Raw genomic sequence first — 13,698 nt, forward strand, 5'->3', positions numbered from 1 at the left:
TTAATGATGCCGCAACCATATTTAACACAGGAACTTCGGTAGTTAATACAATCGATTTGGCAACCCTGGACAGTAAAATTAGGGATCTGGGCTACAGAATTAAGAGAATCCTAAAGGAACGGAGTCAGAACCAAGATTCTCAGTTGACCGAAGATCAGGCCCTCACCAGCCAACTTCAGGACACAGCAATGGTTCTTGAAGCACATGCCCAGACAATTAACAAAATTATTAAAGAGGATCACGAAACTACCGATAAAGCTGCACGGAATGATGTACGCAGTACATTCGGAAATTGGGTAGTAGAACAAGCCAGGGAAAACCTAGCCCAAATAAAGGAGGGTGAGGTACCAATATGGATTAGTAATGGACAACTGGCTAACCTATCCTGCCACGGAGGGACCATACCAGGGTGTTAACTCAGGGGAATGGTGCGGGTATACCCCACCCAGAGCGAACGTAAAATAAGCAGCGAAAGCATGTTAGGGTTAATACTTGCAATACCTGTAATTATGCCGGAAGCACAACCTCGAGAAGTATATAACATTCAGAATATAGGAATTATTAGGGAAAACACCTACATAATGTACCATGAGACACTACCTTATGCAGTGACTTACGAAGACAGCCTGGTAGGAACTAAACTGGAGGGATGTGCCACCCGCCAGGGAATAACAATTTGCCCCCATAAAATAAGCCTGGACCCAATTGCAGCATGTGGATTTAACGTGTCCAGGGGGAAAATAAATTGCACCATGGAAGCCATCGGGGCCCAACTCTCACACACACGGGCTGCATATGTGGACAAGGGAGAGTACTGTGTAACCACTAACCAGAAAACTTTTGAGTACGCAGATCAGGTTTGTGAGATCCCCAGTCCCGTGTTCTGCTTTACCCCGGAAGTACCGGTAGGGATTGGACGGGAAGAACTGGTCGACATACACCAATGAAAATCCACCTCAATCCAGGTGTCAGAGGACATGAAAACAGAACTCTCTAACTACATCAACAAATTTGGGTACGAGGTGCCCCCGTTACCAGAAGAACTGGCAGAACTACGAGGAAAAATCACTGAATCCCAGAAAGTGTATTACACACTGCAACAACAGAACAAGGACATCGAGGAAGAGATAAAAGACATCAAGATTACCACTTGGTGGGATGACTTATGGGACTGGGGGCTGGAAGGAACAGGAAATTCCTGACAAGCACCAAAAGGAGGGATTGTTGGGGGAGCTAAAGTGTATACCTTAGCTAAAGTGTATACCTTAAGTGTACAGGGTTAAACTGGATATATTCACATATTCTAGTTAGACAATATTTAGTCCTGCCAATTCAGCAGAAACAACAGGCGCACGTAGACAGGACAACAGGATGTCACAACTCAAGATAAGGGCGGACAGCAGCCTTCAGTTGTATAAGGAAACCAACTGCTTAACTTGTGACATGGTCCGATGGGCTCCCCGTGCACCAAGGACACCCTGTGTGTACAGTACATAGCCTATGAACCCAAAACTTATTTGCGTACATAGAAACATAGAAGATAGGAGCAGGAGTAGGCCATTCGGCCCTTTGAGCCTGCTCCGCCATTCAATGAGATCATGGCTGATCATTCAAATTCAGTACCCTGTCCCTGCCTTCTCCCCATATCCCTTGATCCCTTTAGCCTTAAGAAATATATCCAACTCTTTCTTGAATATATTTAATGAACTGGCCTCCACTGCCCACAATCACCCAGAACATACCCATATATGGTGTGGGAAATACAATGTACTCTCTATAAATATGATGCTCTAATTGTATTTAGTCGTGTTGGTGGTGGCAGACAGCCATACCACTCCCCTGCTAGCTTGTAATAAAGGTTGCTCGATTTAACTCGACATCTGACTCCGAGTGGTGATTTCCCACAGCAATTGACACTGTGATCACTGTTCCCTAAATGTTCCCCTACTGACACTTGCACTACTTGACCCATCTCATTCCCCTGAACCAATAATAGTTTGAAACTGCTTTTGGGTGCCAATTTCTTTTTCACTTAGGTCAATATGCAACAACAAATGTTACATTTATATCACATAAAAACATACTTATTTAGTGATTAATGTTAGAAATACCTGGAAAAGGTTTTTCCTGCACAGGCCCATCACTCTCACTGGGCTCTGGGGCTGGACTTCTGCCTCAGGCTTGAAATTGAAAATGTTACTTACGTTTTGGTTGTTGGAGAGCTACAGCTTCTGTTGACAAAGTGTGTGTGTGTGTGTGTGTGAGAGAGAGAGAGAGAGAGAGATCATGAAAGTCATAGCTTTCATTAATCTTGTGTGGAATTGCAATACCAAAGCATATCTTGAAAACTCATACCACGAAAAGCAGACAGAAAATTTTCAAACATGAGCTGCAATCAGCACCAAAGAAGAAAATAGTAAAAAGGTATTTTTTTTAGCATTTTATAAATTCTGAGCTAAAGGTGTTTGGATTGCTGAGAAGTACTGAAGCTTGCACTAGAGTTGAAGGAGGATGTTGATGAAACACTTTAGCGATGAGCTCAGTTATTGAGATTAACTGAGCAGCCAGACTCGCACCATGGCAAGCCTCCAGCTAGACAAGTCTTGGTCATTGGAAAACTGGTGGGAAAATCCTCCCCAATGTAGTGGAACACCAATAACAGAAACTGCAAACATATTGTGGGAAGGGGGGAACTGTTTTTTCATAATCAATTAAATACCTGAGAAAAAGGTTTTGGGTGGGAAGAATAAACAAATAAAAATACTTAATACCTATGTGCATTTTAAGCACTTATAAATCCTCTGTAGGAGGTAGGCAAAATAAATGTGCAATGTAAATAATTACTTATTTTTAATTAACCCTTGGGATGTCCGAGTCATACAGCACAGAAAGAGGCCCTTCGGCCCATCGTGTCTGCGCCGGCCATCAAGCCCTGTCTATTCTAATCCCATTTTCCAGCACTTGGTCCATAGCCTTGTATGCTATGGCGTTTCAAGTGCTCATCTAAATGCTTCTATAATGTTGTGAGGGTTCCTGCCTCTACCACCCTTTCCGGCAGCGAGTTCCAGATTCCAACCACCCTCTGGGTGAAAAAGTTTTTCCTCAAATTCCCTCTAAACCTCCTGCCCCTTACCTTGAATCTATGCCCCCTTGTTATTGACCCCTCTACTAAAGGGGGAAAGTTCCTTTCTATCTACCCTATCTATGCCCCTCATAATTTTGTACACCTCAATCAGGTCCCCCCTCAGCCTTCGCTGCTCTAAGGAAAACAACCCCAGCCTGTCCAGTCTTCATAGCTGAAGTGCTCCAGCCCAGGTAACATCTTAGTGAATCTCCTCTGCACCCTCTCCAATACAATCACATCCCTCCTATAGTGGTGACCAGAACTGCACACAGTAATCCAGCTGTGGCCTAACTAGCGTTTTGTACAGCATAACCTCCTGCTCTTATATTCTATGCCTCAGCTAATGAAGGCAAGTATCCCATATGCCTTTTTAACCACCTTATCTACCTGTCTTGCTGCCTTCAGGGATCTATGTACATGCACACCAAGGTCCCTCTGATCCTCTGTCCTTCCTAGGGTCCTACCATTCATTGTGTATTCCCTTGCCTTGTTCATCCTCCCAAAATGCATCACCTCATACTTTTCAGGGTTAAATTCCATTTGCCACTGTTCTGCCCATCTGACCAACCCGTCTATATCGTCCTGTAGCCTGAGGCTTCCCTCCTCGCTATTTACCACTCCACCAATTTTCATGTCATCTGCGAACTTACTGATCATACCTCCTACATTCATATCTAAATCATTAATGTACACGACAAACAGCACAGGACCCAGCGGTACACCACTGGACACAGGCTTCCAGTCACAAAAACAACCTTCAAACATCACCCTCTGCCTCTTGCCACTAAGCCAATTTTGGATCCAATGTGCCAAATTGCCCTGGATCCCATGGGCATCACTGGCAAGGCTGGCATTTATTGCCCATCCCTAGTTGCTCTGTGAGTGTGGTGATACAACTGAATGGGTTGCTAGACCATTTCAGGTTGCAATTAAGAATCAATCACATTGGTGTAGGACTGCAATCGCAAATAGGCCAGACTGAATAAGAACAGCTGGTTTCCTTCCCTAAAGGACATCAGAGAAGCAGTTGGGTTATTATGACAATCCGATAGCTTCCTGGCCACTTAACTGAGACCAGTTTTTTATTTTATGTTATAAAAACAGAATTTAAATTCTCAAACTGCCACTCACTCACGTTCTCTGGATTACTAGTCCAGGCACTCAAGGGCTATATTAGCATACCCACTTTCTTTTCTCACTTAGGTCAGCTTACAACCAAAATATTTTTAAAAATACACAATTCTGATTGTATCTTTTACATCCATCCAAAAGGATGGATGGGGCCTCGGTTTAACATCTCATCTGAAACAGTGCAGTGCTCCTTCAGTACTGCACTGAAGTGTAAACCTAGGTTATGTGCTCAAGTTATGGAGTAGGACTTGAACCCATGATTTTTGACTGCGCTACCACTGAGCCCAGGCCATCTCAAGATTCTGCCATATCACAAGTGGAATAAATTTGTCCTGTTGGATTCTGACTGGTATGGAAATAACCAGGAAATTCTATATTCCACTGAAGCCAAGCTTTTCTGAGTAAAGAGTTGACCAGAATTTTTATATAGAATGGACAAATACTTAGAATTATAAGTGTCTTTGGTTCAAGGCAGTAAGTCACAGCTGGACATGGAGACCACTAGCAAAGGATGCATTATTTCTGTCCCATAATTTCCCCTGCCTAGTTCTCATTATAAATGCAAGTTGTAGTTACAGTGCGTTTAATGCAACAAAAAGAAACCCCAAGGCAATTAACCTTGTCAAAAGGGAAACAGACGCCAAGTCAAGAGAGTTTAGGAGGGATGACTGAAAGCTTAGAGAGGTAGATTTTGAGGCGATTTCTAAAGGAAGAGAGAGAGGTGGCAAGTTTAAGGAGGGAATTCTAGGACTCAGGCAACTGAATAGTGCCGCAAAGGGATGGAAATACATAAAAGACTGGAGGTCAGAGAAACAAAGCATTCGGAGGGTGACCTTGAGCTAGAGAACATTGCAGGGTCATTTAATTTATGGTTTGGGGAAATAAGAACACAAAAACAGAATTAGGAGGAGTAGGCCATACGACCCTTTGAGCCTGCTCTGCCATTCAATAGGATCATGGCTGATCTTCGACCCCAATTCCACCTTGCTAGAATCTATTAAGGAGGTGGTAACAGGGCACTTAGAAAATAATAGGATTGGGCAGAGTCAACACTGATTTATCGAAGGGAAATCACATTTGACGAATCTGTTAAGTTTTTTGAGATTGTAACTAGCAGAATAGATAAGGGGGAACCAGTGGATGTGGTGTATTTGGATTTTTAGAAGGCATTCTATAAGGTGCAACACAAGAGGTTATTAAACAAAATGAGGGCTAATGGGGTTGGGGGTAATATACTAGCATGGATTGAGGATTGGTTAACGGACAGAAAGCAGAGAGTAGGAATAAACGGGTCATTTTCGGGCTGGCAGGCTGTAACTAGTGGGGTACTGCAAGGATCAGTGCTTGGGCCTCAGCTATTCAATCTATATCAATGATTTAGATGAGGGGACCAAATGTAATCTATCCAAGTTTGCTGATGATACAAAGCTGGGTGGGAATGTAAGTTGTGAGAAGGATGCAAAGAGGCGTCAAGGGGGATATAGACAAGTTAAGTGAGTGGGCAAGAACATGGCAAATGAAATGTAATGTGGAGAAATGTGAAGTTATCCACTTTGGTTGGAAAAATAGAAAAGCTTTTTTTAAATGGAGCGAGATTGGGAAATGTTTGTGTTCAGAGGGACCTGGGTGTCCTTGTACATGAATCACTGAAAGTTAACATGCAGGTACAGCAAGCAATTAGGAAAGCAAATGGTATGTTGACCTCTATTACAAGAGGATTTGAATATAAGAGTAAAGCCATCTTACTCCAATTATATAGGGCCCTGGTGAGGCCACGCCCGGAGTTGGTGTACAGTTTTGGTCTCCTTACCTCCGTAGAGGGAGTGCAACGAAGGTTCACCAGGCTGATTTCTGGGATAGGGAGATTGTCCTATGAGGAGAGATTGAGTAGACTAGGCCTATATTCTCTGGAGTTTAGAAGAATGAGAGGTGATCTCATTGAAACATACAAAATTCTTACAGGGCTTGACAGGGTAGATGCAGGGAGAATGTTTCCCCTGGCTGGGGAGTCTAGAACCAGGGGTCAAGGTCTCAGAATAAGGGGTCGACCATTTAAGACTGAGATGAGAAATTTCTTCACTTGGAGGGTGGTGAATCTTTGGAATTCTCTACCCAAAGGGCTGTGGAGGCTCAGTCGTTGAGTATATTCAAAACCAAGATCGATAGATTTTTGGATATTAAGGGAAATCAAGGGATATGGGGATAGTGCAAGAAAGTGGAGTTGAGGTAGATCAGCCATGATCTTATTGAATGGTGGAGCAGGCTCGAAGGGCCAAATGGCCTACCCCTACTCCTATTTCTTGTGTTCTTCCCGCACTATCCCCATATCCCTCAAGTCAAAAATCTATCTATCTCAGCCTTGAATATACTCAATGACTCAACATCCACAGCGCTTTGGGGCAGAGAATTCCAAAGATTCACAACCCTCTGAGTGAAGAAATTCCTCCTCATCTCAGTCTAGTCTTAAATGGCTGACCCCTTATCCGGAGACTACGCCAACTAGTTTGAGACTCTCCAGCCAGGGGAAACAACTCAGCATTTACCCTGTCAATGCCCCTCAGAATCTTATATGTTTCAATGAGATCACCTCTCATTCCTCTAAACTCCAGAGTATACGCCCAATCTACTCAATCTCTCCTCATAGCACAACCCTCTCATCTCAGAGATCAATCTAGTGAACCTTCGTTGCACCACCTCTAAGGCATGCATGTCTTTTCTCAGATAAGGAAACCAAAACTGTGCACAGTACTCCAGGTGTGGTCTCACCAAAGCCCTGTGCAATTGTAGCAAGACTTCCTTCCTCTTGTACTCCAACCCCCTTGCAATAAAGGCCAACATGTCATTTGCCTTCCAAATTGCAGTGAAGTTCCTCACAGCTTGATCCTTAACAAAATACTGACAAGTTAAATTTAGCTCACGTGATTTAAATCCCCATAAGCAGCCAAATGCTGCAGAGTGGGGACTATACCTAGATTATATAATGAAATGGTGCCTCACTCAAACCACTTCAAACTGAGACAATACAAGTTCACGTCGGCAGTCTTGTGAACTTCTACAGCTATTATATTCACAGAATCACAGAAACCCCACAGTGCAGATAGAGGCCATTTCGGCCCATCGAGCCTGCACCGACACATATCCCACCCTATCCCCGTAACCCCACGTATTTAATCCCCCTAACACTAAGGGTCAATTTTATCATTGCCAATCAACCTAACCCGCACATCTTTGGACTGTGGGAGGAAACCGGAGCACCCGGAGGAAACCCACGCAAATACGGGGAGAATGTGCAAACTCCACACAGACAGTCACCCGAGGCCGGATTCGAACCCGGGTCCCTGGCGCTGTGAGGCAACAGTGCTAACCACTGATTTTTTTATTTGAGAACAGAAGGGAGGGTAGTTTCTTCAGCCTTCGTCTAGGAATGTTAGAAGAGGGTCAGAGGTCATGCTCTTGGCTTCTACCCAGCCAGATGACAACACAGTTTTGCTCACTGCAGAAAATCTGGTAAGGGGAACACATAAGAAATGGAGTACTCTCCTTGTAGAAATGCCAACCATGTTCAAAGGAATTACTGGTCAGCAAGTTATATTTAGCCTGTGAAGAGGGACCATGTGGTATGCTGTTATTTTCAGTTAGGAGAAACATTACAAAATCAGCTGTAATTAATTCACTGTAGTCATTGCTGTTTGTTAATGGACTGTACAATAAATTTGCCTGTTTGTTTATATTTGGCCTCACCTCACCAGACTGTTAACCAGTGCACCTTTTGGAAGATTGGTGGCACGTATGAGATTATTGCAGATAACAAAGGGTTATCATTGTTATGAATGGGGAGTTAATGTAGGTCAGTGAGCAGGACAGAAGTTTTGGACAAGTTGCAGTCTATGGAGAGTGTACAAATGTAAGAAATCACACAATCTTACATTTGTCCACCCCAGTCCAACTCCGGCATCTCCACACCATGGAGTGTGAAATGGGAGCCGAGCAGTCTGCTTTGGAGTAGTCAAGTTTGGACACGATAAAGGAATTTATAAGGGTTTCAGTAGCAAAACGGCTGAAGCAGAGCAGAGGCAGGCAATGTTGCAGAGATGGAAATAACCAATTTTTGTAATGGAGAGGATATAAAGAATGAAACTTAATACAGGGATGAAGTTTGCCAAGTTTGTGAACTGTCTGGTTCAGCAGCCCATGAAGGGGATGGAATAGGTTGCAAGGGAGTGTTGGGTGAGGTGTAGGCCAAAGATGATTGCATTGATCTTCCTAATATAAAGCTGGAGGAAGTTATGATTCATCCAAGATTGGATTTCAAATCTAAGTGTAAAACTTTAGTTGCCTTCCTCCAAGTGGTATTGTATACACAGCAGGACAAACTACCTTAGGAGACACTTGGGGGCTCACTAACCTGAAGGTCTTGTGGGAAGCCTGAAATGGTGTTGTAATCTCCTCTGATGGCATCTGGGGTCTGCTCCAGTCATTTATTTACTTACATGTGAAATGAAGCACTGGGCTTGATAAGCTCCAAACCCTTTTCTTCAATATATCTTGACTTTTTTTTTTTAAAAAGAAAAAGGACTCTTGGCATGGCTAAGCAATTTATCATATTTCACTTGTACATCAGATTTCTCACAGTCAATTATAAAGGAGTCTTATGATGTCCACTGGGACTATATAATTCGGTATCTGTCAGACCTAGTCAGAGGCAAAGAAAGCCGACTCATTCTTCAAAACAATGTTAGTCACAAATTCTTGCAGGTGGTGAGCACAATAACTTGAAAAAAGTGGTTATAAATGACCTATACTTGTAGTGAATACATGATACACTTTGCTTTATTGGCTTAACTTTGATAACAGAATAAAACAAATCTTTTCTTTTTGTATGAAGGCTATTTATAGAATAGTGGAAAGGGCGGCAGAGTGGGACTAGCTGAGGTGCTCTTGCAGAGAGCCGGCACGGGCTCGACGGGCCGAATGGCCTTCTTCCGTGCAGTAACCATTCTATGGACACTCAATGATAAAAATGAACAGTGCAGCAAGTACAGTATAAAGGATTTTCAGCAAGATGGATAACAAAGATAACCAGATTATATTGGATGAATCTAAAACGCTGCAAAAAGCAATCCCTTCAATTGTAATATTCCTGCAGTGTAAAATTAAAAATGAGCCATTAGCATTGCATGTAATGGACTGAACATAACTGAAAGGTTTGCAGCTATATCGACACAGATGCAAATAAATGCTTGGATTACCTTTAAACGGATTTGTTTCATGTGTTAAACACTCTATGTGCATAAGAATATCATGCAAAGCTAAAGTGTGCCCAATTTCACTACCATTTGTGATTCATTACTCTGGACTGTGTGTGAATATCGTGATATGTTATTGTTCATGTTCTAATGAAGTTTGCAATGTGTTTCACCTACTGAATAATGAAAATTAAACTGAAATTCCATGTCAAAGTAACTGTTTAGAATAAATCATTTAATTTCCCTCTAACCATTGTAGAAGATTGACGAGATTTTGAATCAATTGACATCAAATTATCTGATCAAAAATCATAGCCTAGACTACACATTTTCTTGCTTAAAAAGTAAAATGGCATTTTAGTCCAGTTAAGCTGTACCTCAATTCTTTCTAGCCTGAAAAATCATAAAAGTTTAAGGAAAAATAAGGATGAGTACATAACTCAAAACTGCAGCACTATTGTAGACAATGGATTCAGCATTTATAATCAGCATCTTATTCAGACACGGACTCTCAAGGAATTCCTCAGCAGATTTGAAAGATTTATTTGCAAGGCTTTAAAAATACCCAGAGGTAAGATTCCCTACTGTATCAGACATTATTAGATTTTTCCTACAATATCTAAAGTAAATATTCTTCTCATTAGCTACCAGAAATATGATGGTGATTTTTTAAACTCTTTGTAGAGCTTTTCCACTTGCAATTTATCAGCAGTTAGGGTTTATGTTGCTAGAAGTCCCATAAACATTTTATTCCATCATCAAATTGTACAATTGCATTGAGATTTAACTCAATAAAAGTATGTATAATTATAAAAAGGGAGAAAGATAATGCATAAGAGAAGCCTTGTTTTCTTTATCGCACAAGAGTCAAAGTACTAGATAGAAATCCTGCTAGTGATCGGATGCCAACTCTAGTACTATTAGAGGTATTGGTCTGTAATTTGCGGTCAGCGAAGCAAAGGTGGTTGCCGCTGGCCCCGAAGTAAGCTTCGCACAAAGATCTCGCGATCTCTGTGGCGAGAAGTTTGGCTTTTCTGACGTGCAGTTGAAATCAGTATAGCTTAGTGGGAATCCCATAGCATAAGTTGCTGTGACGTCAACAAGCTGTCTAAGCAGCCAATCACATGGCTGAATTCTTATAGACAACGAACCAGGAAGTGAGTAAGCTCTTTTGATTCTAACTTTTTAAAAATGTTAGAGAGCAAAATAAAGATTGGGGGTCCCATATGGGGAAAATCTAAACCTGAAATAAAGATGAACAAACTTAAAAAAAAAAAAAAAGTTTCTTAAAAATTTAACTTATTAAAATAGATAAATTTCACACTGCACAAAATTAAAATTAGTTTTTCAGGGCCATAACATTTGTTTAGCAGTCAATATGGGGTTAAAACCCCAGTTACATCTAATCCAAAAGGGTCTAACTTTTAGTGGGGTATTTAACAGCAGTATTACTGTGGAAGAGCCAAAGCTTTCGCCAGTTTCCCTGATTTCACAGATTACACTGATTGCTGGTTCTGTAGGGTGCGGGGCACAGTGCAGCCAGTGTCAGAGCAGTGAATGACTGACTGCAACATCAGGATTTTGGCGTTAGGAAGTGCATGCTAAATCTTGAAGTTGCGGTCAGTTTCAAAGGGTACCCACCGCAAATTTTGGGCCATAATAGTTGACGTACGAAAGGATATAGAACTGGAAATTCCTAGATTTAGCATTGATTCCCGAGTTGAGGTGCAAGTTGAAACAGTTAAATGGCTAGGAAGGAAGAACATCTAATCAAAATGTGAAAAAGTGCTAAAGAGGAGCTTTTAAATCCAGGAGATGATTCCTTGATTTATGGAAGTAGATATGGATGAGATATTGGTTAACCTCAGCGTTAGCATTACCTGGGGAGAGGGTCCTGGAGTTTCCTTTACACTGGTTATCTATTCTGAACTTGTTATTAAGGCTGTATTTGCTTTGGTCAGTAAGACCAGCAACACTCAATCTGCAATACTACAATTATGTTCCCAAGATTGTAACCTTTTCTTTTCAAACAAGAACAATGAAACTGCTATGTACGAAGGCACTCCTCTGGTCTTACCAGAAATAAAGGTGGTGTTAGCATAAAAAGCTTTGGTGAGGGGGGGTTGGGGGCAGGGACAACAGAAGAATATAATATATATATATTTAATGAAACAGAGTGCTAATGCATTAGAATGTAGAACATAAAGAGTTGATATACTAATAAAGTACAGAGTTAATACCTTGTAATGTGAAACCAGCACTGGAACATAGAACAGACGTACCAATAAGGTAGAGTCACTAGTAAAATGAGAGATTAAGGTACTGAACAGATATGGGATGAGAGCCTGGTACTGGAGGGATACGAGATTCAAAACAGACTTGGGAGCTAATTAATTCCCAAGGTTGTAGGGTAACCAGATGCAGAAAGAATGTTTCTGTGTGATAAGGTAACTGGTTCCCACCAGGACAAAGAATGTCAGTCATCTCCAGTAGCTATCGATATTATGTATGTCTACTTATTAGTTTTACCATGTATGGACTGGTCTTTAATTCCTTTTGGTGTAATCATGTAATGGGTATCATGGCAGTAGTCACATACACCCAAGCACCTGAGAGTTTTAAAAGAAGAGATTTTGAACAACTTTCCAAGTACACACCCAAGCAAGATAGAATTAGCCTGTGTTACCAGATGTTTGTGTCTCCCAGATTGGTAATTGTATGATCTGTTCTTTTAGTCTGTTGAAACGTGTTTTCAGGACTTCACTTTACAGTTTGTTTCACTGTTAATGTGATTTTCAGTAAAGCCTGTTAAATGTGATTATGCTGTGATGTGTATTTAGTGAAAGTTCCAAACTAAATTATATGCATCCAATTTAAAAAAAGTCTAACGAATTAGTTCGACATGTGCAACTTTGTCTCACTGGAACAGAGCTTTGTGAAGTTAGAATCATTGAATGATACAGCACAAAGAGGCCATTCAGCCCATTGTACCGGCTCTTTGGTCGAGCTAGCCAATTAGTCCAACATCCCTGCTCTTTCCTCATAACCCTGTAAATTTTTTCCCTTCAAGTATTGATCCAATTCGCTTTTGAATGTTACTACAGGTTGAATGTCCCGAATCCAGCAACCTCGGGACCGAGGCCAAGCTGGTTTTCGGGTTTTTCTGGACTTCGGAACGTGTTTCTGATGTCCCAAGTCCAGAAATATCGCAACCTGGACTCGGGCGTTTCTGGACTCAGAAACACGTTAGAGTCTGGAAATGCCTGGGCCCGGCTGGCGGCGGAAACAGGGTGTCCGGATTCCGGACAACCCTGCCACCAATCGTCCTGGAGTCCGGATCATTCCGGATCTTGGGCGCTCAACCTGTATTGAATCTGCTTCCACCACCCTTTCAGGCAGTGCATTCCAGATCACAACAACTCGCCATGCAAAAAAATGTTTCCTCATGTCACCTCTGGTTCTTTTGCCAATCACCTTAAATCTGTGTCCTCTGGTTACCAACCCTTCTGCCACCCATGCATGATTTTGAACACTTATTAAATCTCCTCTTAACCTTCTCTGCTCCAAGGAGAACAACCCCAGCTTCTCCATGTAACTGAAGTTCCTCATCCCTGGTACCATTCCAGTAAATCTCTTCTGTACCTTCTCCAAGGTCTTGACATCCTTCCTAAAAAGTGTGGTGACCAGAATTCAACACAATGCCCCAGCTGAGGCCTAACCAGTGTTTTATAAAGGGTTAGCATAACTTCCTTGCTTTTGTGCTCTATTCCTCGGTTAATAAAGCCAAAGGATCCTATATACTTTTTTTCAAAACAGTCTTCTCAACTGGTCCTGCTACCTTCAAAGATTTGTGTACATACCCCAAAGTCTCTCTGTTCCTGCACCCTTTAAAATTGTACCATTTAGTTCATATTGCCTCTCCTCATTCTTCCGACCAAAATGCATCACTTCACACCTCTGCGTTAAATGTCATCTGCCATGTGTCTGCCCATGTCCTCCTGAAGTCTGTTACTATCTTCCTCATTGTTTACTACTTTTCCGAGTTTTGTGTCATCTGCAAACTTTGAAATTATGCCCTGCATACCAAAGTCCAGGTCATTAACATATCAAAAAGAGCAGTGGTCCTAATACCGCCCCCTGGGGAACACCACTGTATACCTCCCTTTAGTCTGAAAAACAACCACTACTTTCTGCTTT

General features: G+C 41.8%; 1 protein-coding gene across 2 annotated transcripts in view; it reads right to left on the reverse strand.

Annotated features, from left to right (window-relative positions):
* LOC147112491 (structural maintenance of chromosomes protein 6-like) overlaps positions 1–13,698 on the reverse strand; it is a 157,480-nt gene that overhangs the window by 13,806 nt on the left and 129,976 nt on the right. The gene's annotated exons all lie outside the window — the stretch shown is intronic.

This window comes from Somniosus microcephalus, chromosome 9 (assembly GCF_052327205.1).
Source record: "Somniosus microcephalus isolate GS21.2 chromosome 9, FLI_Smic_1.0, whole genome shotgun sequence".
Taxonomy (NCBI): Eukaryota; Metazoa; Chordata; class Chondrichthyes; order Squaliformes; family Somniosidae; genus Somniosus; species Somniosus microcephalus.